At 44.0% G+C, this 26,788-nt stretch overlaps 1 pseudogene; it reads right to left on the bottom strand.

Annotated features, from left to right (window-relative positions):
• Positions 1 to 1,485: 1,485 nt before the first annotated feature.
• On the bottom strand, positions 1,486 to 26,299 carry LOC112648615 (eEF1A lysine and N-terminal methyltransferase-like; annotated as a pseudogene).
• Positions 26,300 to 26,788: the final 489 nt, after the last annotated feature.

The raw sequence follows: 26,788 nt of genomic DNA, 5'->3' as shown, positions 1-26,788 counted from the left end.
ATCACCTGTAAAGCTTTAAAATTGATGATAACGAGGGGATCCCTGGGTGGCTCCACGGTCTAGCGCCTGGCTTTGGCCCAGGGTGTGATCCTGGAGACCTGGGATTGAGTCCCACGTTGGGCTCCCTGCACGGAGCCTGCTTCTCCCTCTGCCTGTGTCTCCGTCTCTCTCCCTCTGTCTCTCATAAATAATTAAATAAATCTTTAAAAAAATAATTTGATTGTACCTTTAAAAAAAATGACGATAACGAGACACTAACTTGAGATTCTGATTCAATTGGCTAGTAGTCATGCTGAGTAACAGTGAAGCATGGGTAGTCAACTTAAGCTTCTGAAAGCCGGATGTTAGACTCAATATGCGAGACTACTACTCAGACCCAGGCTGACTTGGATAGAAACATCCCACCTAGGAGGGAAGCTTCTAATAGTTTCTCTACCAAGGCATGATGGTGAGACTGCTCCAAACTCCATAGAGGACCCGAAAGTTATTTTTTTTCTTCCACAGTTGATTTTGTATCTGTATATCTGCTTGTTATGGGGTGCTTCCCTGCGGTGGTGCCTTAGCCAATTAGAGCCTTGAGCAATTACAGCATTAGCCCTTTATATAAAGCTTAAGACAATATGATTATTGAGCTGTAGGGGCATCTCACTGCATAGCTTCTATGACTTAATCCTTTTTTAAAGATTTATTTGAGAGCACGCACCCTTGAGTGGGGAGAGGGAGGGAATTTCAAGCAGACTCCCCTAGCCATGCTGGGAGCCAGCAGAGGTGGGGGATCAATCTCAGGACCCTGAGATCATGACCTAAATTGAAATCAAGAGTCAGATATTTAATGGACTGAGCCCCTGGGGTGCCCCTTTTTGGTTTTGTTTCAACCCTAATTCTTTAGTTCTACCAACCATTTTGGTATGATTGCTTAGGGGAGGGGTAGCGTTAGCCCCACTCCTTAATCACCTGAACAAAGTCCCTTTGACTATACCCAAGATACTAGAAAGCTTACAAATGTCATTTTACAGTTACTATGAATCATATACCACTAAGCTGAAAGAATACAAACAGCACTGGATGTAGGGTCAGAATAGGGTTCCAGTCTCATCGACTTGGACTATTTGGTTGGTCCTCTAATTATAATTTCTTTCAACATCATACCTTTAGCCTTAACTGGGCCTGATAGCCTTCTATCCAGAGATCTTTTGTTTTACCCTCCTCTAATACTAAATCTCTGGGCTTCTGCTGGATTGGAGAAGGGATTCTGAGCATCTGATTCTTAAACTTTCTAATCATAGGGGAAGAGAGGAAAAAATAAGACGAAATCAGAGAGGGAGACAAATCATAGGAGACTCTTAATCATAGGAAACAAACAGAGTTGCTGGAGGGGAGAGGAGTGGGAGGATGGGATAACTGGATGATGGGCATTAAGGAGGGCACGTGATATAATGAGCACTGGGTGTTATATGAGACGGATGAATCACTGACCTCTACCTCTGAAACAATAATACATTTTATTTAACTAATTGAATTTAAATGAAAATTTAAAAAGATCTTTAAACTTTCTATCATTCCTCCTGTTTTGGGCTAACATCATGCTCAAGAGTTACCTAGCACTTCCAATTCCTGAGCCTTATGCAGGGTTTAGCTGTGTAAGTCAGGTTGCTTCATGGCCTGCTTAGGATTCTTGTTTCTCAAGTCTGCTAAAGTAACTCACTGATTCATCTAGTTCTCAGGTTTCAGTATTTTGTTGCTATTGTCTCTGTTCCGTAAGGCAGAAAAAAAAATACAAATCAATTAAAAGCATGTGAACAACTGTTCAACATCCAAGTGTAAAGTGTAAATCAAAATACCATTTTTCATCTATCAGTGACCAGGAAGGAAGGAGTTAAGCAGTAGATCTGCAATCCATTATTTCCCTTAGAGAGGAATAGTCCAAAGCAAGCAAGCATGTGATTCTTAGAAATATGGTTAATAACAGACTTGCTGGCAAACAAATTAGTACTTCCTAGTAGGAGAGTGCGTATCTGTAGAATTCCTTTTGCAGGATAGCCCCAGGCTGTGTCTGTTTTATAGTAAATAGAGCAGGAATCTGTAGAGTTGAGGTGCCTGACTGGAAAATATCATGTAAGGTATATAACTTAGCTTGTAATGGAGCGGTGTTTCATGATTGAGTTGGTTCCTTCTGTGTAAATGAGGTGACCACATACCTAATTTAGAAACCACATCTATTATCTTGGGCAGAGGTGCATCCAAAGCAGGAAGAAAGACCTGCGAAGCAGCACAGAGAGTCCTGGGCTTCTCCCTGTTTTGTCTGTGCCTCTTGGTTACTGGTGTCTTTGAAACTAGTGAAACTTGAAATTAGCTAAGATCTCTGATTTCTGAGTCTAATTTGAAACTTCCATCCTTTTGCTAGCTCAATGGCAAAGAGTGCTGGAGATATGTGCATGTGGTATTGTGGAGTGGGAGGCTAAGGAGGTGGGAAGAACAAGCTTTCTTAAACATTGTTGGTGGAAATATAAATTGGTACAAATTTTTTAAAGTTCAGGGTGACAATACATGTTAAAAATTTATACGAAGGGCAGCCCGGGTGGCTCAAAGGTTTAGCGCCACCTTCAGCCCAAGGTATGATCCTGAAGACCCAGGATTGAGTCCCGCATCAGGCTTCCTGCATGGCGCCTGTTTCTCCCTCTATGTCTCTGCCCCTCCCCCCACCTCTCTCTTATGAATAAATAAAATCTTAAAAAAATAATTTATACGAAGTCCATTTGACTTAACAATTCCACTTCTAAAATTTATCCCATTATATAAACTTACACAAAATGTATAAAGGCATTTTCTAAGAATTTTCTTTAAAGGATTTTGTTAACAAGACTGGAAAAAAAAAACTTTAACTGTTCAGCAACAGGAAATAAGTTTGGTATATTTATTCAGTGGAACAGTATACAGCCACTAAAATGAAGTAGACCTACCTGCATTGACTTGGAGTATCTCTCTCTGTTATTGGGGAAAAAAGCAAGAAGAATATGTAGACTCTGCTTCCATGTGAGCATCACATAACAAAAACAAAAAACAAAAACCCAGAAGGGCTGGGAATTTAGTATGGAAGATGTTACAGACTGAATTGTGTCCTCCCCATCCCTCCCAATTCATATGTTGAAGCCCTGACCCACAATGCGACTGTATGTGAAGACTATAGGTTAAGTTTAAATGCAGTTGGTCATAAGGGTGAGGCCCTATTCGGATAGGGCTGGTATCCATTATGTGTGGCCACTATGAAAAAGTGGCCTTCTACAAGTCAGGGAGGTCCCACCAGAAACCAATCCTGATGGCACCCTGATCTTCGGACACCTAGCCTCTAGAACTGAGAAAATTTATATTGTTTAAGCCATCTGGTCTGTGGTATTTTGTTATAAGAACCCCAGCAGATTAATACAGAAAGGAAATCTTTCCTCCTTGTGTGGTATTTTGTACCACTTGAATATTTTACCATGTGTATCATTTTTTCAGTTAAAAAAAATACAGTAGAGATTCTCTTTCCCACTGAAATTGGGACTAGTTATTGGTTAATTTATAAAGTTGGTTAAAGTGGTAAAGATCATTTTAAAAGGCAGTGAGTGTCTTTATTATAATTGCACTGTTTAAACTGTTTACAGTTTTCAGTTTCACTTTTTTCAAAGTACAATAAGAACGTTAAAAAGACACCTTTGAAGAAGTTTGAGTCCCAAGTCAGTCTATATTTTGTACAATTTTTCCCCTAAAGTTTTACAAATTTTTCTTACCTACATCGAATTCTACACTAACTTCAGTTTACCTTCAATTTAGTTTTCATAAAGACAACTTTCTATTTGTATTTCATTAGTTTGAATATTAAACTCCGTAAGTATAGTAAGAGATATAAATATTTATGTTACACAAATACAAATTGATTCTAGGGGCACCTGGCTGGCTCAGCTGCAATTCCTGATCTCAAGGTTGTAAGTTCAAGCCCCACGAAGGGCATAGAGTTTACTTAAAAAAATACAAATTGACGCTTGATAAGCATATAGCTCAACTGTTTTGGTGAGGAAGTACACAGTTTTTTTTTTTTTTTTAAATTTTTATTTACTTATGATAGTCACACAGAGAGAGAGAGAGAGGCAGAGACACAGGCAGAGAGAGAAGCAGGCTCCATGCACCGGGAGCCCGACGTGGGACTCGATCCCGGGACTCCAGGATCGCGCCCTGGGCCAAAGGCAGGCGCCAAACCGCTGCGCCACCCAGGGATCCCGGAAGTACACAGTTGTATCATTTAACTAACCTATTAGCCCCTTGTGCTCAGTCTCATATTGTGTAAATATAGTTAAGTAACTTATTTTTGATTTTGAAAGAATCTCAGACTTATGAATAAGCACAAAAAACTCTTGCAAATCCTTTATCCAGATTCACTGATTATTAATTTTTTTTTCCTAATGCCAATCTCAACTCCTAATTGAATTTCATGACTCACAACATGAATAATACAGACATAGTTCAGGCCAGTCTTCCTCCAAACTGCTGAAGAAACAGGGCCAGAGTGTACATGACTTAACTCAAGGGGGTTTACACTTCATTTGTTTTATTCTCTCTAAATATAGATCTTCTCCCACCTCTTGCCTCACCCAATTATATGAGTTATAGACATTGTGCCTCTTTATCCCTCAATACTTCAATGGGTATTTCCTAAGAACAGAATATTTCTTTTCATAACTACAATTCAATTAAAAAAATTTAACATTGATACAATATTATTTTCTAATAAAGCATCCACTTGATGTGGGACTCATCCCAGGACCCCAGGATCACAACCTGAGCTGAACGCAGATGTTCAAGCAGTGAGCCACCCAGGTGCCCCTGGAGTCTGGTTATTTAAGGCAGATTCTATTGTAGTTTTATTTTTTGTTAAAAATATGCAATAAGGGATCCCTGGGTAGCGCAGTGGTTTAGCGCCTGCCTTTGGCCCAGGGCGCAATCCTGGAGACCCAGGATCGAATCCCACGTCGGGCTCCCGATGCATGGAGCCTGCTTCTCCCTCTGCCTGTGTTTCTGCCTCTCTCTCTCTCTCTGTGTGACTATCATAAATAAATAAAAATTAAAAAAAAAAAAAAGAAATGTTTAAAAAAAATATGCAATAAAATGGGAATGTCCTCTGTGCTTCCCTCATGGAATTTTAGATGTGACATTTTAAGACAGACACAGAGAGATGCTTTTTTCCTCTCCTCTTATTTATTGATATGACCTGTAAGAATTTTATCTTTGAGAAATTGCCTCCTTCAAAGATGGCAACAACAGAGAAGCCTATGCAGGAATATGCTCTAATTGTGTTATAAATTCATTTACAACTTCTCTGAAAGTTAAAAATGGCTATCATTGGGCAGCCCTGGTGGCTCAGCGGTTTAGCGCCGCCTTCAGCCCAGGGCATGATCCTGGAGACCCAGGATCAAGTCCCACGTCAGGCTCCCTGCATGGAGCCTGCTTCTTTCTCCCTCTGCCTGTATCTCTGCCTCTCTCTCTCTCTCTCTGTGTGTCTCTAATAAATAAATAAAAAAATCTTTTTAAAAAATGGCTATCATTTATTAAATGCCTACTTTTATTTATTTTATATATATATATTTTAAGATTTTATTTATTTATTCATGAGAGAGAGAGAGAGGCAGAGACACAGGCAGAGGAAGAAGCAGGCTCCATGCAGGAAGCCTGATGACGGACTTGATCCCGGGTCTCCAGGATCACCACCTGAGCCCAAGGCAGATGCTTAACCACTGAGCAACCCAGATGCCCCTACTTTTATTTATTTAAAGATTTTCTTTATTTGAGACATAGAAAGCACATATGAATGGGGGGGCGGGGAGGGGGAAAGGGAGAGGGAGAATCTCAAGCAACTCCCCACTAAGTGTGGAGCCTGACACAGGGCTCATCCCACAACCCTAAGATCACAACCTGAGCAAAACAAAGGATCAGATGCTTAACCAACTAAGCCACCACAAGGTGCCCCTAAATGCCTACTTTTAAAAGCACTATGCTTAATGATTAGCATATGTTATTTCTGCAAAACAACACTCTGGTAACAAGTGTCATTTTCCTCATTTTACTATGTGGAAACCAAAGTTCTTTTTTTTATTTTATTTTATTTTTATTTTTTTTTTGAAACCAAAGTTCTGAGATGAATTGTGTAACCTGTTGAAGGCTAAATAGTTAAGCTGAGCACATTAGTAAATACTGCAGAGCTGCAAGTTTAAGGTAAAATCAATATTTTATCAAAATGGGCTGCATGATTTGCCCTTATAATAGAAATTAGGCAGTTTCTTTCAGCATTCCCAGGGCATGGGAATCCTCAGCTTCAACTACATCTCTATGAAGAAGAATCCAAGGAAAAGCGTATGTAAGGAAAAGGGCACTTAAGAGAGTGGGGTTTACATAGGATGAGGAAAACAGCCAATAAGAAGTGGTCAGAGTGGGGCATTTGGCTGACTCTGTCAGAACAAGTGACTCTGGATCTTGAAGTGGTGAGTTCAAGACCCACATTGGGATAGTTTACTTAAAAAAAAAAAAAAAAAAAGATTTTTTTTTTAAAGCAGACAGAGCAGTAGACATAACAATGAAGACAGCAGTATTAAAGAAAGAGGAATGGTTATTAACATCAAAAACTTCAGAGGTATGTGGCTGGCTCCATCAGAAGAGCATTTGACTCTTAATCTTGGGGTCATGAGTTGGAGCCAAATGTTGAGTATAGAGATTACTAAAAAATAACTTAAAAAAAACTTTTAACTCTTTAAAAATAGTAATTAAAAAAAAAAACTACAGAGAAATTGGTGGGGGTGGAGGAAGGTGGGAATGAAGGCTAGAAAAAGCCATTAGATCTGTTGCCTCACAGACCATTATTGATCTTCAAGTAGTATTTCAGTAACATTATGGATGTGGGATCCATACTGTAAGAGTTATTTTTTAGTGGAATTGCAGATTATAGATTCCACTTTACAAATAAATAAAAATAAATAAAAATAAAAATCTCTGCATAGAGCCTACTTCTCCCTCTGTCTGTGTCTGTGCCTCTCATGAGCAAATAAATAAAATAATAAAAAATAAAGGAATTTAATTGTAAAAGGAAATGACACATTAAGTTGCAGTTTGAGCACAAGTAAGATCAAGGTACTATCAGAAATAATCAAGTACACTTAGGAATGGGAAGTAAGGAGCCAGGATGAGACACTGAAATGCAAATCAAAAAAGAAACAAGGATGGGTGATATCCCTGCAGAAGTATGAGGATCAGGGTTGGGAGGGCACCAGAGATGAGTTCTGTGCAGGATGGACAGAATCCTTTTTTTGGAGGCAAGACAAAAGGAAGTGACTGATGATATAGAGCGATTTTAAAGTGGAAAAGAGAGAAATTAGGGAAATTCACAAGATAACCTCAAAATGGTCAGTAAAATCCAAGCAAGGTTTTGTGTGTTTTTTTTGTTTGTTTGTTTTGTTTTAGGATTTTATCTTTTTGAGAGAGCATGAGCAGGGGGAGAAGCAGAGTCCCCAATGAGCAGGCAGCCCAATGTGGGGCTTAATGCCAGGACCCCAGGATCCTGACCTGAGCCGAAGGCAAACATTTAACCAACTGAGCCACCCAAGGGCCCATTAAGCAAGGTCTTAGGTGAAGGGTCAAGTGAGCAGTGCTAGAGTTGGGAGTATAAAGAAAATGAAGAATGTTTGGAACGTGGCAACACAGTGAACAAAAAGATGGCTCAGCAGCTGAGAAGATCCAGGCTAGAATCATGATTTTGACTGCTCCTTTAAATCAAGGATGTGGTCTTAGATTCCTTTATATCCTCCATCATACCTTGCACACAATAAATGTATTGACTAGATCATGCTTGTTAAAGCTTGCTTTTGAATGAGCAGAAAAGACAAAAGAAAGAAAATAAGAGAAGTGATAGTAAGAGAAAAGGTTTTAGCCTTTCCAGGGCATGGGAATCCTGGAAGCACTCTGCTTGCCTAATGACCTTCAACTTACTTACTTTCAATACTGGTTTCATTTCCCAGGCAGCAAAAGAGGAGGACTAATCTCTCCCTCCTTATTGTCTCTAAGATTATCACAAGCTCTTAGTAAAATAGTATTTACACATTCTTTTGGTCACCTTATAAACAATATAGAATTCTTCCATTTTTATAGATTTGCTTTTCTCTGAACAGCTTCATTATTATTACAGATTGACTTGCAAGAGTTTGGCCTATTTGGCATTGATTTTCTTTTGGCATTTCAAGATAACAGGAGGGGTAAAAAGAATATGAGCAGTGGAAATTTGTGACCTATAAAAATAAAATGAAATTAAAGGAAATAGCTTGATTATTTTAGACCTCAGTCAGTACCATTGCCTTTAAATATTTAAATAAATATTTATTTTGGGATTCCACAGTCATTTCAGCTCAGCACTATATCTGAGGTTGCATTTGAATTTCATAATGCATTTCTTGGAGACACTTTATCCTTGTATCTTACTTTATCCGATCTTCTCTATGCTGTGGTAGACTGCTTGTCTATTTTTAACATTAATAATATATCAGTTTTCCTTCTGGCCTTGGTTATGTTGTTTTGAGTTTACTAAGCATCCAAGTCTCCCCACAGAAGGGAAAAAAAAAAAAAAAGAATTAACCAAAAAAAATTCACAGCATCTTCTCTGTGACTCTAAATTCATATCAGCTTAGATTATATCTTTAAGGTTAAGCAGGCCCAGGTCTGAAACACAGCATGAGATTATAGGATATCTGTCTGGCATCAAACCCAATGATAACCATCTCTATGGAATGATTTTAAGAAATTTTTTTGGCAATCACTGAACCACCCCTGCCATCCTTTATAGACAGAATAACAAGTTTTCCAATTATTTTCTAAAATGTCATGATAGTAAACTTAAAAACATACCTGTGCTTAGAATTATTCTGGAGAATTCCTGAGAAATTATTCTCAAAAATAGAATTCATCTTTATGTTCTAGAACCTATTTACTTCAACACAGAACTTATACCTTTTTTTTTTTTTTTAAAAAAAGCTTTATTTATGTAATCTCTACACCTAACATGGGGCTCAAACTCATGACCCTGAGATTAACAGCAACATACTCTTCCAACGGAGTCAGCCAGGTGCCCCAAGAGAATAGTTGTTGTTTTTTTTTTTTAAGATTTTCTTCATTTATTCATGAGAGACCCAGAGAGAGGCAGAGACCTAGGCAGAGGGAGAAGCAGGCTCCCCCACGGTGAGCCCTGATGTGGGACTTGATCCTGGTATCCTGGGCAAATGTTCAACTGCTGAGCCACCCAGGTGTCCCCTGAGAGAATGCTCTTGAAGACAAATGTATGAACTTACATTTTAAAATCTTGGTTTTTTTAAATGTGCATACAAATCCTTTGAGTCCACACTAGATCTTAAGGTTGTGGCACCGACAATAGGGCTCCAGGGATGCAACTAAGGCATGTCCTGAGTCAACATCAGCATTCATGTGCACAGACACATCTCCCCATCTGCTTCCTGATTTCCTAGGCTACTCTTAACTTCAGTTATTGGATTTTTGGTTCCAGAATTTCCATAAAAAAAGAGATTCTAATTCTCTGGTGAAATTATCCATGTTTCATCTATTTTTTTGAACATTTTAATCAGAGTCCTTGTCTTTTACCTAATCCTGGATTACCCTATGGGCTGGCTTCTATTGTCTACTTTTCTCTTGGTTTTTGGTCATAAAACTCATATTAAAAATTAACTATAAATTATTGTGTAAGAAATACTGATTGTATCTGTGATAGTATCCTTCTTGAAAGAAGATTCACTCTCATCTCTGCTGATAAAGATGAGAAGCAAAAGCCTCTGAAAAACAGTTGTTTTATCATTTCGGCCTCCTACCCCAAAATAGTTTTAGAATTCAGCAACATTTTGAGGAGAAAACTGAGTCCCCCAACTCCCCACTATTTCCCTTATTTCTGAGATCCTGGCCCTTTAAGACTGCAGTTTTGTCTTTCCAGTCCTTGGAGACCCAAAGGCAGTATAACTGGTTTGACTGATTATCTTGTTCCCCAACAATGGTCCTTGGCCTAGGCAAAGGCCAGCTGCTCAAAGATCTTTCCTTGTACCCAGAATGCCTCCAGGGAAAAAGCAGCTGGAAGAGGTCAGCTCATCTTTTTGCAGTTCCTTCTCTGGAATCTTGGCCCTTCCAGTTTTATTGCTTCACTTAAACAGTTCTCTGATTGCTTTAAGAGATGTTTCTGGCTTTTCTATTTATTTTTAGAGGGAGCAATGGTCTGTGTCCATTTACTCCATCATACCTGAAAGTGGAACTATATATAAGCCACTCTTAAAAGTACTGTAAAGGGATAAACTCATTTGCCAGTGATTATGCAAGAAAATAGAGGGTTTTCTAAAAGAGTTTCCTAGGTCCTCTCAGATACACTTTGGTAATCAGAACTCATTACTCTTCATAGGCTCTGACCCGAGGGTGAGCAAGCGTGAGAAGAGGATCCTGGTTTCTTTTGGCAATGAAGGCACATTTAATCAGAGATACTTGAATGAGCTCTCCCTTTGCCATATATTACAGATTCAGTTGAAAAATAAAGAAGAATCTACTTTTACTTTTACTTTTTATTTACATATATATATATATATGCTGTATCTAAACCTTTATATGTGTGATATATACACATTTATCATTCCTATTTTCCTTTATTAGAGTTGTGAATATTTTTATTTTTTCATTTATAATCTTTTTCTTTTTTAAGCAAAGAAGATTCTGCATTACTGCTCACATCGTTTCAAAGCTTAAGACACAATCCATGAAAAGTTGAGTCACACTTCACTGAGCTGAAGTGATAACACAAATCATAGCTCTCTGCTTTACATGCTATGGGCACAAGTATATATGGGCAGTTGTTTAAAAGGAATGGGATGATTTCATCATCATGAAGATGCTATGTGCATCTTCAATAGATATATTTTAAACTTTCTTCAGAGCATGAAAACTTGAAGTGAAATAATAAATCTTTCTTCTTTTTTTTTTTATAATAAATCTTTCTCTAACAATATTGTTTTTAAAAGAATGTTGTCAGGTCTTCTCTAAGGACCATGCCGGCCTTTCTGGTTTATTCTTTAGGTAGATTCAAGACAGTATCAAAAGTATAGTAAAAATTGTCACGAACATGAAGAAACCTTCACAACACTCCTGTTCAGGGACGAGCATTGTGTACCAAGAACCTCTGCCAGTCTGGTGAAGTCTAGGTGAATAACATTTCTAAATGCATCAAAATAAAATATACAGAACTGCAAAGGAAGGCAACTTACAATGTTATAAAGTATTTTAAAAACAAGATACCACTAAGATATGTGCTTTTATTAACTCATTAAATAACAAAATCTAATGTTAGACCTAACATCTACCAAGATTTTGAATTAGTAAGGAGTGTAAACAATATTTCAAGGTTATCTATAAGTGCAATGTGATACAAAAATCTTAGTGATTCCAATTGGTAATAAAATCACAGGTACAGCTACTACTACTGACGGTTTTTTTTTTTTTTTTTTTTTTTTTTTTGTGGAGAGGGGTCTCCATTTATAGTTGAAGGAAATGCTAAATTTCTGCTAGAATTTAGTGAAGATAAAGATGTAATTTTTTTTTCCCATCCAAGTTCACAGACCCTCTGAATTCTAACCACAGGTCCTCAATAGTCCCCAGATTTGGAACTCCTGCTTTAAGCATTCCATCCTCTTCTATAAGGCATGGATAGCCCCAAGGGTACTGGAAGTTCTGAGCAAAGAATAAACAACTACTTCTGTACCAATCTGTCCCAGGCATGGAAGGTCCTGCTTGTTGGTAAGGTTGCTCTTACTAACTAGAACACTGGTATTTTGCTTACTAACATGCACATAGCTCTGCTTTGCAAAGGACCCTTGTACCATTTCTGAGAATTGTGGAGTTGGATTGGACTTGAAAGGTTATCCAGTACAATAAAAATGTCTGTTCCTAAAACTAGAGTTCTTATTATGTGCCAGGTCCTCTGCCATATATGTTACTGCACCTGATTCTCATAGCAACACCATGAGGCAAATGTTATTATTCCCAGTTTACGCAGACTCATTTTTTCACTCACAATAAAGTATACTAGACATTTATTGTATATCTCTTACTAAACTTGATGTTTGCCTTAAACATAAGCATAGTTACTGTCTTCAGACTTTATAATACAGCTGGATGGGGCACCTGGGCGGGCTCAGTGGTTGAGCATCTGCCTTCAGCTCAGGTCGTGATACTGGGTCCTGGGATTGAGTCCCACACTGGGCTCCCACACAGGGAGCCTGCTTCTCCCTCTGCCTGTGTCTCTGCCTCTCTCATGAATAAAGTTTTAAAAAAAATACAGCAGGAAAGAAAGGCAGATATATGTTGTTCAGAAAAGAACAAACAAATGGCTGAGAATGAGATTCAAGGCGAACCTATCTGAAAAGATGGGGTTGTCAGAATCTAGGATGTCTCTGGGGAGGTAACATTTAGGCTAAAATCAGAAGTATAAAAGGAAACAGTCATGAAAAAAAGCAAGAGAAAGAGTATTCCAGGCCAGAAGAACAGCAGAATAAAGGCTGTTAGGCACAGGAAAGTTTAGCATTTTAAAAATATGTATTTTTAAATTTCCTGATTTTTTATTATTTATTTTTAGTTTTTAAAGATTTATTTATTCATGAGATACACACAGAGAGAGAGTGAGGTAGAGACATAGGCAGAGGGAGAAGCAGGCTCCATGCAGGGAGCCTGATGTGGGACTCGACCCCAGGACTCCAGGATCACTCCCTGAGCAGAAGGCAGGCGCCAAACAGCTGAGCTACCCAGGGATCCCTATTTTTAAAAGATTTTTTAAGTAAACTCTGCATCCAGTGTGGGGCTCAAACTCACAACCCTGGGATCAAGAGTCGCATGCTCTACCCACTGAGCCAGCCAGGTACCCTCCGTCTTAACCATTTTAAAGTGCATAATTCACTCATGTTGGCAATATCCATATTACTGTGCAACAGATCTCTAGAGCTTTTTCATATAAAACTGAAACCCCTTAGCTACTGAACAACTCCCATTTTACCCTCTCCCAAAACCTGGGCAATGACAACTCCACTTTCTATTCCTATGACCTTGACTACTTCGGATATCCCATACAAGTGGAATCATATGGTATTTGTCTTTTTGTGACTGGCATTTCACTTAGCACAATATCGTCAAAGATTATCCCTGTTGTACCGTATGTATGTCAAGATCTCATTCTTTTTAAAGAATTTGAAAAAAAATAAAGGTTGATTAGCATTCTACTATATGTATAGACTGCATTTTCGTTATGCATTCATCCATCAGCATTTTTTTGGGCTGCCCCACCTCTTAGCTATTGCGAATAGTACTGCTATGAACATGGGTGTGCAAATACCTCTTTGAGGTACTGCTTTCAATTCTTTAGGCTATATACCCAGAAATGGGACCTTGATTATAGGGTAATTCTATCATTAATTTTTTGAGGAACCCCTATTGTTTTCCATAGTGGTTGCCACATTTTATGTTCCCACCAATAGTGTGCAAGAGTTCTGAATTATCAACATCTTTGAAAACCCTTATAAGGGATCCAGCTTCCTAAGGCCTGCTACAGGGGTGCTTGCAACATATGCACATGAAGTGCAGTTCAGAGGTGATAGGAATCTGGAAGAGGGCAAGGCTCTGAAGAGCCAGGTCATGGGAGCAGGGCAGTGGGGGCAGAGGCAGATGAAGGTGGGGAGGGAGAAGTCAATACATATGTCTAACCTCTAGCGGTAACCTGCTCAATGGTAATATTCCCTCCTGAAGGCAAAGGTCCAGAGTACTCAACTGCCTTCCTACGAAGGGGCTGGGGAGACTTGCAGAGGTACCCTTCAAGAGGAGAAACCCAGGGATCCCTGGGTGGCGCAGCGGTTTGGCGCCTGCCTTTGGCCCAGGGCGCGATCCTGGAGACCCGGGATCGAAACCCACGCCGGGCTCCCGGTGCATGGAGCCTGCTTCTCCCTCTGCCTGTGTCTCTGCCTCTCTCTCTCTGTGACTATCATAAATTAAAAAAAAAAAAAAAAAAAAAAAAAAAGAGGAGAAACCCAAGACTCAATCAAGCAGCAAGTCAAAATGGAGACTGATTTAAATTGGTGACAGTCAGTCCCCATTTGGACTTGCTGAATTGGATTCTAGGCTTCACCAATAATTAAGGCTACTAGGTGTCTCTAATTAGAGTATACTCTGGCCAGCCGCCCTCTCCCCACCTTGGCAAAGCAGCCCAGATTCTTCCAGCCTGCCTTTAGGGGATATTCCTCATAGGGAAGATAGGGCCCACAATTCAGCATGCACCTTGAACCCTAAGGAGCCTATACTGTTACTTGACCTCTCTGTACACTTGTCCTGTTCCAGGTACCTGGCTACCCTGAACTCTGTACTCCACAGAAGGAACTCAGTCAGCCACCTATGGGCATCTGGGGCCCTCAAGGCCTGTGGAGCAAGGGGCAATCCTCAACACCTGCATTCCTTCAAATGTGGATGAAACCCACCCCACTCCCAAAATCGCTGTGAGGCAGAAGCTGAAATGAGCTACATTTTCCATGTGGACTGGTTGTGAGATTGGGTCCCGGGTTTCTCTAAACAATCAAGGTTCCCAGGCGTCTCTTCTTGGAGCATACAATGGCCAGTGTGCCTAAATCAGATCCAGGCAGTCCAGATTCCTCTATCTCTGCCTTCAGGGGAATTAAGCACATTTGCTTAGATTAAGGCACAGAATTAGGAAGATTCCAGGTACCCCTGAGAGCCCCATCTTGCCACCCAGCCTTGTCTGACATTGTCCTTTCCCAGATCCCTGGTTCCCCTGACCTGTGCCATCTGTGCATGCACAGTCCTCCCTCTGTCAGCAGGTCTTTGTCTGCCAGGGGAGCTCAGACTGGATGGCAACTCAAGGTGGAGGAGGCCCACAGCTCAAAAATCTTTATAAGGTGGCAGCTTTAAAGTGCTGACAATAAGTTCCCACTTGGACTGGCTGCCTGGTGAAGTCCCAGGCTTCTCCAGCAATCAAGGCTCCCAAGGGGTCTCTTACTGGAGGATACCCTGGCCATTTATCTAGTCTTGATCTGGCAAAACCATCATGACTCCTCCAGTGGAATATGGACATTTGTATAGGTTAAGGTTTTAGAATTAGGCAGATAACCTTGTATCCCCAAGATCCTGCTCCTGTGAATCAGTCTCAGGGTGGGGGGAGCCCAGCCCCCTAAAATTACTCTGAAGCGGCCACTGGGCATGGACCTGGACAGGCTGGTTCACATAACAGACTCTGGGGACAGGCCTTTGCCTAATAGCTAGCCCTTCCTGCCAAATGTCCACATTCCCCCAAACTGGAGTGTATTAGACTGCCTTGTCAGGTTGTGTCAGACTGTTGTTGTCTGGTGCATTCGCCAATAAGAGACCCCAGGGGAAGTCTGGCTATGGTTAGAGCAAGGTCTTGAAGATCAAAGCATATACATAATCACAAGCCCTGAGTTACCCAATGAGGAATTTCCTCTGATAGTAGAGCTCAAGGTCACCCAACTGACTTGCTAGGAAAGGGCCATTAAGAAGAGACACCTGGCAGCCCTGAAAGCTAGAAAAGCCTAGCCCAATCAGGCAGCAAGTCTAATGAGGACTGAATGCTACCTGTTTGCAGCTGCTAACTCAGAGTGATTTTTCAGAATGTAGGCTCTCTTCATTTAGGTAGCCAGGCAGTTGGTTGGGGCCTGGACCTAGCTTCCCCAGTGTGGAGAATTCTAGCTGCCCAAGGCCTGCTGAAGAGGTATGTACTGTACATGTGGGTGCAGAGCATTTAAGGATGCCAGGGATCTTGACCAGAGTAAGAGCCTGAAAAGGTGAGATCATAGGATCAAGCTCTTATGGAGTAAGGTTTGGGCATAACTGCAAGCCTACACAAATATACATATTCCTCATGAAGGCAGAGGTGGATACTGGACTATCTTGCCAGAGTGGGCTGGGCAGGTAGCTCACGTATCCTCCAATAAGAGATACCTGAAAGCCCTGGTTGCAAAAGAAGCCCAGGACTGGATCAAGAAGGAAGTCCAAATGGGGACTGACTATTGCCAATTTGCAGCTGCTGCCTCAGTGATTTCTGGGGGTGGGGTCCCTCCAAACTGGAAGCATGCAGGTGGCCCCTAGTTCCCCAGGTCAGCCTTAGCCACCCACAGCCTGCTACAGGGGTGTGTACTGTGTATACATATGCTGAGGACTACATATGTTGTCAGCTTTCTGGACTGTAACATGGGGCAAGAGGCTGACACAAGTGTAGATGTGTAAAGAACAAAGAATGAGCTTAATTTTAAGTCTCAAGCTATACAAATACACATATTGCCCCTAAAGACAGAATTAAAGCATACTGCATTCCTTTTGTCAGTATGGGCTGGTGTCTGGCAGGTGTGACACTTGGGAATGTCCTAGTATGAGACATTTGGGAGTCCTGCTTGCTAGAGAAGCCAGAGCCTGATCAGGTATCAAGTGCAAATGGGGACTATCAGCAATCTGTTGCCTCAGTGTGATTACTAGGGGAGGGACTCCTTCCTTCCTGAAGGCTATGCAGCTGGTTGGATCTGGTCCTAGCTCTCTTTGATTCTAGGGCCCTACTGTCCAAAGCGTGCTGAATGTGTGCATAGGGCACATCCATATGCAATGCTATTCAGGGAAGCCAGGGATCTGCAACAGGATGAGGGTCTGGAAACAGAGCACAGGAGCAAACTTTTAGAGGACAAGGTTGATGCCTAACTGAAAGTCCTACAAGCCCAATGAGGAATAACCTAAAGGTTATTCAAATGGCCTGCCATGGAGTGCCTAAGCAGTCTGGCCAGGATATCCTCCAGTAAGAGACACCTGGGATCCCAGGAGGCAGCCAGTCTATGGGGGCCTGTTTCCCATTTGCAGCTGCTCCCGAAGAAGGGTTTGGTGTGGGTGGGTTTCCTCCATGCAGAAGGCTATGTAGTAGTTGGACTTGACCAGAGATCCACAAGACAGGCTGACAGTGTGGGCAGCATGTCCATGGGCCAAGCAGGTCAGGGCAGCCAGAAACCTGGAATGGATCAAGTGCTGAAGAGGCCAGGTCACAGGACCAGGCTCCTTGAGGTACAAATATCAGCCTAATCACAAAGCCTTATCTACACATTGTGGGATGTCCCCCCGATGGCAGAGCTGGAGTTTTTTCAACTGTCTCATGACAGAGAGGCATGAACAGGAAGAACAGGGTATCCTTCATTAAGAGACACCCGGGAGTCTAAGTTCTTAGAGAAGCCTGGGGTCCCCTCAAAAAGCAACTCCACAGGGAGTCTGCTTTACACTCATTTCAGCAGCTACCTCAGAGATTTTCAGTGTGTGGGCTCCCTTCCTTGCAGTAATGCAGATGGTTCTGGATGGGCCCTCGACCCACATCTCTTAAGGGTCACTGCTGCCTAATATACATGCTATGCATGTGTCAGAACCAAAGGTTGAGGTAGCCAGGAACCTAGAACAGGGTAAGGGTCCAAAAGACCAAGTTGTAGGAAAGGACTCTTGGGGTTATGAGGTATCTGCCTAATTCCAACCTAACCTATACAAATGTGCATACCACCATCGAAAGGCAGAGCTAGAGTAATCTGGACTGTCTTGTCAGGGCTGAATCTGATGGGTTATTGGGGGGTATCCTCCAATAGAAGACACCTGAGAACGCTGACTGCCATAGAAGCCAGGGACTCTAGCAGACAGTCTATGCAGGGACTGAGAGCCACCCTTTTCAGCAACTGCCTCCACATAATTTTCAGTGGATGGGTTCACTTCAGTGCAGGTGGTTGCAGATGGGCCCTAGCTCTATAGGCCTGGAGAGTTCCAGCTGCCATAGGGCAGCAAACAGGGTATGTATTTAGCATGCACAAGTTGCTTAAGTCAGGGAAGCCAGAAACCTGGGACAGACTAAGTGCCGTGAAAGGACAGGACACAGGTTGGGCTAACAGGGGCACATGGCATCTGCCTATCACAGTTTAACCTACACAAATGAGTACCATACTCCTAAAAGTAAAACTGGAGGAATATAGTCACGGGATCGAGTTCCACATCAGGCTCCCTATGTGGAGCCTGCTTCTCCCTCTGCCTGTGTCTCTGCCTCTCTCTCTGTGACTCTCATGAAAAAAATAAATAAAAATCTGACTTCCTTGTCAAGACAAGATGGCCTGGGTAACCTTCAATAACAGATATCCAGGAGCCCTGCTTGCTGGAGGATCCTGGGATACCATCAGACAGTAAATATAAATGGGACTATTACCAGTTTAAAGATCCACTGCTAAAATATTTTGGGTGAGAGATTGCTTCACCCTGATGACATTCAGGTGGTTGAGATCTGGCCAAAGCTCCAAAGGCCTGGAGTAGCCAGACAGCCCAAGGCCAGCTGTCAGAGTATAGTACAAACTCAGGATAGGGAAAGACCTAAAACAAGGCAGTGTCTGGTGAGCAAGGTTGAAGAATGAAGAAGGCTATTTGGAGATACTGGCATTTGCTCTATCCCAGGCCATTACAATGTCAAAAAATGTAAACATTCCCCTTGAAGCAGGAAAACTCTAAACTCTATGTCAGGGCTGTGTCTGGTGAGATGACCTGGGTATCTTCCAAAAGGACACATCAAAGAGCACAGATTACCAAAGAGGCAGGAAACCTAATCATGCAGTCAGTCCAAACATGAACCAAATGTTTCAAGTTTAAAGTGGATACCTTAAAAAAAAAAAAAAAAAAAAAAAAAGGTGGATACCTCATAATGGTTTCTAGGGTGTGGGATCCTACCATCTTGGGAGGCTGAGCACATGGTTCTCTTCACTAAGATGCTCAAAGGCCAGCAAAGTTACAGCCCCAGTCCCTGGGATGACAAAGCACACACTGGGCCCTCACCAGGCACCCAGTACAGGGAAAGTGCCTGCAGAGGCCAGTGACTGGTGCCTGCTTTCAGATGTGTGGAAAATCTGCTTAATTTCAAGCACAAACATTCAAAATATGAAAATTCCCACTGAAGGCAGAGCTAGAAAAATCTGGACTTCCAAGCAAGGGCAGGTATGACTAAGTCACAAAGAATAACCTCCAATAGAGACACCTAAAAGCCTTGACTGTTGGAAGAGCCCAGGAAACCAATCAAGTAGTTGGTCTAAATGGGGACTTAAAAGTTCCCAATAACAAAAGGAGGCTCAGAAATATTTTTCACGGTGTAAGCTCTTCACACCCTGAGTCCATTCAATCACCAGGGATCATCCAGAACTTTAGGGCCTGGGATGTTCCCTGAAGACTTGCTAACAGGCTGCAGACTGCCCCATAGAGGGTAAAAGCTAAGAGGAGAAAAATGACAAGACAGGTTTGGCTCAGGAAAGGGGGATATCTGGGGCCCTTGGCATCTGCCTCATTCCAAGCTTTATCCTCTATCAATGCTCAGACTTCCCCAGAAGGCAGAGCTGGTGAAAAGTGGCCTGCCCAGCTGGGCTGGGGCTAGAGCCTAGACCCAAGGCCCAGCTAAGCAGTGGTGCTACCTTCCAGTAAGATACAAGAGGCACTACTGAGTGGTGGTGAAGCCCGTAACCCCATCAGGCAGCCAATCTGACTTGGGACTGGCTGCCTCCTGTATGTAGCTGCTGCCTCAAAGGCCTTTTGGAACCTGGGATCCCTACACCCACAAGGATCAGCAGGTGATAGTACATAAGCAAGAAATTCATAGGCCTAGAGGACCCATTGTGCATATACACCAGCTGCTCAAGTCAGGGCAGTCAGAGGTCAGGAGGAGGGCAAGTGTTGGGAGAAGCCGCTGGGAAACACACTGTTCTGGCTACAAGGCATGTGGATAAATCCCAAATGCCAACTCCTCCAGTGTGCACAATCGCTCTTAAGGGAAAGCTGGAGGGCATCTGGACAGCCAGACCGCCACTTGGGGCCGTGATTGATAAGACACACCAGGAGACCTCATTACTGGTTAAGCCGGGGGCCCACTGGCAGCAGGTCCACAGTGGGATGGAAAATAGTGCTCTGAAAAAGGTTTGTTGGGGGCTGGTGGACTCCTACAGGACGGGAAGCAGGGAAACTACTTGGAGACCAACCAGAACTCCCCAAGCCCGGAGGGTCCCAGGGTGGGCTATCGCACCTGAGACACTGCAGAAGGTCAGGGGAGTGGGGGGAAGGGACCGCAATCAAGGCCAGGTCATTGGTGCAGGCTCTGAGGGGCTGGGAGGAATGTGTGTCTCGTGCTCATGGAAAGCAGCAACCTTTCCAAATGTAGAGATTCCTTTTGGGGGCAGACATGGAGGAGTCTGAACTTCACCACCAGGGCAGGGACTATTTATAAAAGCCCCAATAGGAAACACTTCAAATACCCATTACAGAATGCAAAAATGAATGTGGTAGGTCACACAACCAATACTACACCACACGATAAAGAAACAACGTACACACTATGGATGAAACAAAGATCATGCAAATGAAAGAAAAAAGCACTCAAAGAATACATTCTGTAAGATTATATTTATATAAAAAACAAAAATGGGTAAAACTAAGCTATACTGACAATTTGGATAGAAGTTATCCTTAAGAGGAAGATGAGTTACTGGAAGGAGCTAAGAGGTAGGCTTTCTGGCGTGCTGTAAATGTTCTGTGTTTGATGCTGTTCAATGGGTGTTTTCAATTCAGGAAAGTTCATCGAGCTACACACTTATGACATGTGCATTTTTCATTTAAAAGAAAACAATTTTGAAAGGACTCACCTCTCCTCCCTCCCTAACCTTTTGTACATCCTACCTTCCGGAGTCAAGATGCTTTTGACCTTCTGCAGGAAAGGCTGGTCCACAAAAGCTGGTGGTGGACAACTCACGCCCAGTGTTAGGTCGTTACTGTCTACATCAAACATGATGACACTGTAGCAGGACTGTGCTGGGAAAGAGAAGCAAACAAGTCTTTGTCTACCACCATTTACATTCCTACTCCCCATATTCCCTGTGACCTGTGGTGGCCACAGGTGGCTAAGTCAGAAGGATGACATGGAGACTGTCGTTTGCCTATAAGGACACGAAGTACGCTGTCCAGGAAAGTCGTGGTCAATCAGGGTTCTGCTGTGAGCGCCTCACATGAAAGACAGGGCCTTTATCTGATCTTTTCCTCCGCATTTAAAAGCACCTTCCAGGGGCAGCCCAGGTGGCTCAGCGGTTTAGCACCGCCTTCGGCCCAGGGCCTGATGCTGGAGAACTGGGATCGATTCCCACGTCGGGCTCCCTGAATGTAGCCTGCTTCTCCCTCTGCCTGTCTCTGCCTTTCTCTTTCTCTGTGTGTGTGTATCTCTCATGAATAAATAAATGAAATCTTAAAAAAAATTAATTGAAAAAATAAATAAAAGCACCTTCCAAAGGCACACACATTCATAGGGTCCATGCTAGCATGATTACTACTTGGTTAACAGTCCATTTATATCAGTAATTTTCAATCCAGGCAGAACATTAGTCACCTGGGAATATTCAAAATACTTTGAGAATCTGGGCTCCATTCCTGACCACCTGAGTGAAAAACCCTGGCGTGGGAGGAACAGGTCAGAGAGGAGATAGGAAGCCTCTGGTATTTTCCTTCAACTCCCAAGTAATTACCAAATCAGGCAAAGTTAAGAACTACTGCTAGGCAGCAAAGCAGCTGCCTAAGCCTTTAAGGGCTGACTCTGCAAATGGCTATGGGAGAAAATGTTCTCAAATTAGTTAGTGTATCTTTTCTAGTCCTCAAACAATAGCTGGCTCAAGAAAGATTTTGCTAAATGAGAAAGAACTGATGATGCATTGGATGTGCTCTTTGCTATAATGAAAAGTTTTTACAAGGCTTAAGCCTACAATGTTACTGACTTTTAGCAAACTTTGAGACTATGATACCAATTATTCAAGAATTCATAAATACTGACTTCGGACTAATGCATGCCCATAACAGGGCATAGCACAGATCTTGTTTGGGTTTCTTAAGAGAGCAGAACATGTCAGCTTATCAAAGTCCAAGAACAACCACTGCCCACATTTGTAGGAACCCTCCAATGATCTGGAAGGTGGTTGTTAGAGGTGACTGCCAGACTATTCAAAACTCATCAACCGGCTGTCAATACAGCAACATGTCACCCACTGACAGCCTACCATGAGCCTAGGGCACTTTTCAATGTTTCACATGCACTAGCTGTGTTGGGCCTGGGACCCCACACTGGCCTCAGCCTCAGAGGTAATCTCTGAAGCTTTGATATCCTTAAATTCAATTTGCAATTAAAATCTCTGCACCAACTGTCCACCCCAGCACCAAGGTACTCACCCCAGGCATCCTGCTTTGCCACACCTTTCCTGGGAGATGCCCTAATCCAGTGAGAACCAGAGTATCAGCGATGGAATGGGCAGACCAGGAGGGGTGGGTGGCCTGAGCTCGCCAGGTCCACTTAAGACTGAACCAACCTGACTGACTTCTCACTGAGGGGCTCAGGCTCCGGGAAGCACCATCCTCAGCCTCCATATCAAGTGGCAAAAGGATCACAGAGCTGTTGCAGAACATTAATATGTCTTTTGTCATAAATCAGGGATACGAATTATTAGAGCAAAATGGAGTCTCAATTCCAGCAGCAGCACGGCCATCAGCATCCCCACGGAGTAGCATCTACCTCAGGGTTCCTGAACCTCAGCACTACTGACATTTGGGGCCAGATAATTCTTTGTCATGGGTGGCTGTCCTGTGCACTGTAGGGTGTTTAACAGGATCTTTGGTCTCTACTCACTGTCAGAAGTACCCTCACCCTGTGGTTACAAGCACCAAAATCATGTCTGCAGACACTGCCTGATGCTCCTCAGCTTTACAACCACTGATCTACATGAACGCTGTTTTGCTCCATCTCTGGCTTTACCTCCAGCTGAAAGACTGAAAAAAACACTTCCAACACACACCCCAACTTTTCTTCCTCTCTTCCTCACCCGTTACAGACCTTAGGTTTCTTGGGAGGATGAGGAAGTGACAAGAACACAGAGTCAGAAAAGAATCAGGAGGAAGGCCCACTGATCTGTTAGCACCACAAGGGCAGAAACGGACTGTTTCACTTGTTGCTGTAGCCCAACCCCTTGCACAGTGCTGAGCACATGGTCGGCACCCTGTATTCACTGAATCAATACATCAACCAAGGAATAAACAAATCTACAGGTCTAAGACTGGGACAATGCTAATGCTGCCGTCTTAGAGATGAATTCTAGAGGCCCTTGCAGGCCTGACAACCTTGCATTAATCTTCCCTCAGGACCTCTCCAAAGTCTCCAATAGCAGTACCTTCTCGTCCCGCCAGGCTGGTAATATAGTCCAGGCCATCTGCAATATGGACCTTCATCCGCTCGCTCTGGGAGAAGCCAAACCACTAGTGGCCACGTCCAACATGGAGGGGTCGATCTCCACGGCATCAATGCAGGACTTCGGGAAATGATCGTGGACAAACAGGGGGAGGCTGCCCCCACCCAGGCCTACCACCAACATTGCCAGGGGGGTCTCTGCAATAAAGGAATACAGTATCATTTGACAATCTGCTTGCTGACAGTTTTATACCATCCTTGGGGAGGGGAAAGGAGGAAGTTGGATTACTGGCTCTGCCCAGGGGACACACAGTTTAGAGGCCTAGCCTCTCTGTCTCATCCCAGAAATGTAGAAGCCAATCTGACATCTGAAAACTCACCCCTAGTTACACAATCCTTTCTTTACTAGATCCAGAAGCTGAACCAGTATGTTACTATTACAGACCTTTAATGATCCCTAAGCACTTAGCTGACATCGTATCACCATCCCTAACATAAGCATTAGATTCCCCTTAATCTAACTGGGAGGGATGATAGCCAACATCTCTCTCAAGATCACAAAGCAGTGGAGATGCAATGCCCTCTCCCCAGCTTTCAATTCAAAGGCCACAACTGCCCTCTCAGACACAGCCCAGCGACAGCAATACATGAGTGAGTTTCAGAAATCACAGGAAAACAAAGGCCCAAATCCTAGCTGTAAGTAAAGAGAAACCTCAGCTACCACAGGAAGATAGAAGTCAAGAAACAAGAATCACCCAAAGGAGACACTAAATAGAGGATTAATATCTGAGGATTAAACCTAAGAACTGAGACTTTAGGGACACACATCAGCACCTATACAGGCCAAAAATACAGGGTGTTTCAGTAAGACACACTCAGGACTTCAGGTGAACAGCTACAAGCTTAGATAGAAAAAGGAGTATTTTTTACCACTGTAGTTGGAGCCAAACCTGTTATTAGTAATAAGGCTATGACTGTACTGCCTACAATATAGGTTTTTTTATTTAAGTAGAAATTCAAGTAAGAATTGCATCTGGTGCTCAAATTATAACACATGACTGAAAAGCCAGAAATTCTTCTAAAATGCAAAGGCATTTTTGGAGTCATGATTTTAAAGGTTAATCTGGTTTCTTATGAGTCTTATGGGTAGACTCATAAGCAGACACTCATCAAACTGAACAACTTAAAATCTGTGTACGTTGTGTCTCGTTGAATATATTTTATACCTTAATATTTTAAATAAATGAATAAACAAAAAATTTAGACATCCACACACGCAGCCATTCCAAGATCACAATTAGAGCTGAGGGAAAAGTTACTGAATGTTTATTAAATTAACTTGGGAGATGGCTGGGAAGAAGCAAGCTTTGCTGTATGAGCATTTGTTGGTCTCTAATCGCTGTGCTCGAAGCACAAGCCAGCTGACACAGCATCCATCGGCAATCTTACAGGCCCCTCCTGTGGAGGGCAGGGGCACTTCCCTCACCTAAGAGCAGCTCCGGGTTTCTCAGCAGGGCAAGGCCGGCAATCATTGCTTTGTGGTGTTCACAGCACAGGTAACTCTTGACAATGGACTGCCCTGGGGCAGCTGAGAGGTCCTTGGGAGTGTTAGCAGGCCGCTGCTTTTTCCTGTCCTTTTTCCGTTTTTTTCTGGGCTAAAGGAGAGAAAGAGAGAGAGAGATGATGAGGTCCTATGCTTAGCACTGTAGTCTGTGCAAATCGAACCATAAAGGCATCACTGTGCTGTAACGAGCTTGATCCCACTTGAGAACTGGAAATATACACAAAAATGGTGATGTGGCTGACACGCTCATATTTTGAAATCTGCCTGTGGTGGCTATTTTTTGCCACAGAAATTGGCAAGCAGTACATATACAGTCTTTTTTGCCCTCTAACAACATGGTCTCTAAACATTTAACATAAACCACAGGATACCAAAGACTCACAAGAGGAAAAGTGGCAAAAACTAACATTGGCAACACTAAACTGAAGAGTTCTAGCCCCACTGCACTGAGAAGCAGAAGGCCCTCACAGAAGTAGTTTATTTCCAAACCCTTTTAGAGAAAAACTTAAAAGTCACTCCCTCCTTCATGCGAATTACTAAACTTGGACTTGCAGTTTAAATCTAATAACAATCGTATAATTGCCATGTTAGGCAGATACTAACCGGAAGCCGCCACACCAGTTCCGTGAACGGGCTCCCGTGTCCGTCAGCCACCGGCACTATCTGCCCTACAGGGTGGACAGGGACAGAATCACCCACCACGGCTCCAGGGGGCCATCCCCGCCCGGACTCCCAAAGGATCCCTCTTCCAGGGGGATCAGTGATTCGAGGAGGGGCTGGCGGCAGGAGGTCTGTTCTCTGAAAGCCCTGAAGCAGGCACGTTTACCTTCCTGTGGGCCGAGTGGTGCGGGGAGCCCGGGCCCCAGCACGCGCCCAGCGCGGACGCCCTGCTCGGTGCCCGGGGCCGAGCACACCCAGGCCGCCAGGCCGCGCTCACCTTCTCCCGGGGCTTGATGTACTTGTGCAGCACCCCGCACAGCTCCAGGTAGCTTCCATACCACTCGAAAGCCTTCTTCCCTCGCTGCTGGAAGAACTTCTCCCAGTAGTCAACGGAGCCGAAGTCCTTGGCGCTTTTGGGCAGGAGGTTCATGCTGCCGGCGTCCGACCGTCCCACTCGCCCGCGGAGGGACCATCGGACGGGCTCCCACACGCGCCGGCGGCGACGCTGCGGCGGGACTCGCTCCGCCACGAACACCCACGCTCACTTCTCCCCCGCTCCAAACCCAGAGGGACGAGGCTTCCGCGCCCGCCCACACGCGAGACGCCGAGCCCACCCCCGGCCCCCGCTGCTCCCGGCTCCAGGCCGCGGCCCCACGTGCGCGCCCCCTCACGCCACCTCAGGGCGGGGACGCGGGACCCGCAACCACATCCGGGGGCGCGGCCGCGCGATTGGCCGGCCTCGCAGACCCGCCCCGCGCGGTGGCTCTGGCACCTCATTGGCCGGGACGCGCTCGCCACGCGCCTGCGGGGTCCACGCGGGCGCCGAGCGTTCCCTGCGCGCGGCGGGGGGGCGGGGCCTCGGGCCCAGGTCCGGGCGGAAGGGGCCGCGCTTCCGGGGCCGCGCTTCCGGGGCCGCGCCGTCGGCTGTGCGCGCCGCGCGGGGGCCTCCTCCCCGGTGTGAGGTTTCCCCGCGCGGCCCTCCCGGCCGGGTGGCCCCTCCCGCTCCGAGCGGACCTCGGGCCGCGTCTGACCCCGCGCGCGGCCGGCTGCGGACGCTGGAGGAGGCTCCCGAAGAGAAACAGCGGTGCAAGGGCGCGAGGCGAGGAGTGAGGCGAGCACGCCCAGCCGCAGCCAGCCCTCCTCGCCTGGTTGTCTTCTGCGTCTCCCGCGCACCGTCCCTTCCCGTAGCCGCTTGG

This window comes from Canis lupus, chromosome 7 (genome assembly GCF_003254725.2).
Source record: "Canis lupus dingo isolate Sandy chromosome 7, ASM325472v2, whole genome shotgun sequence".
Taxonomy (NCBI): domain Eukaryota; kingdom Metazoa; phylum Chordata; class Mammalia; order Carnivora; family Canidae; genus Canis; species Canis lupus.
This window is presented reverse-complemented; position numbering and strand designations above follow the sequence as displayed.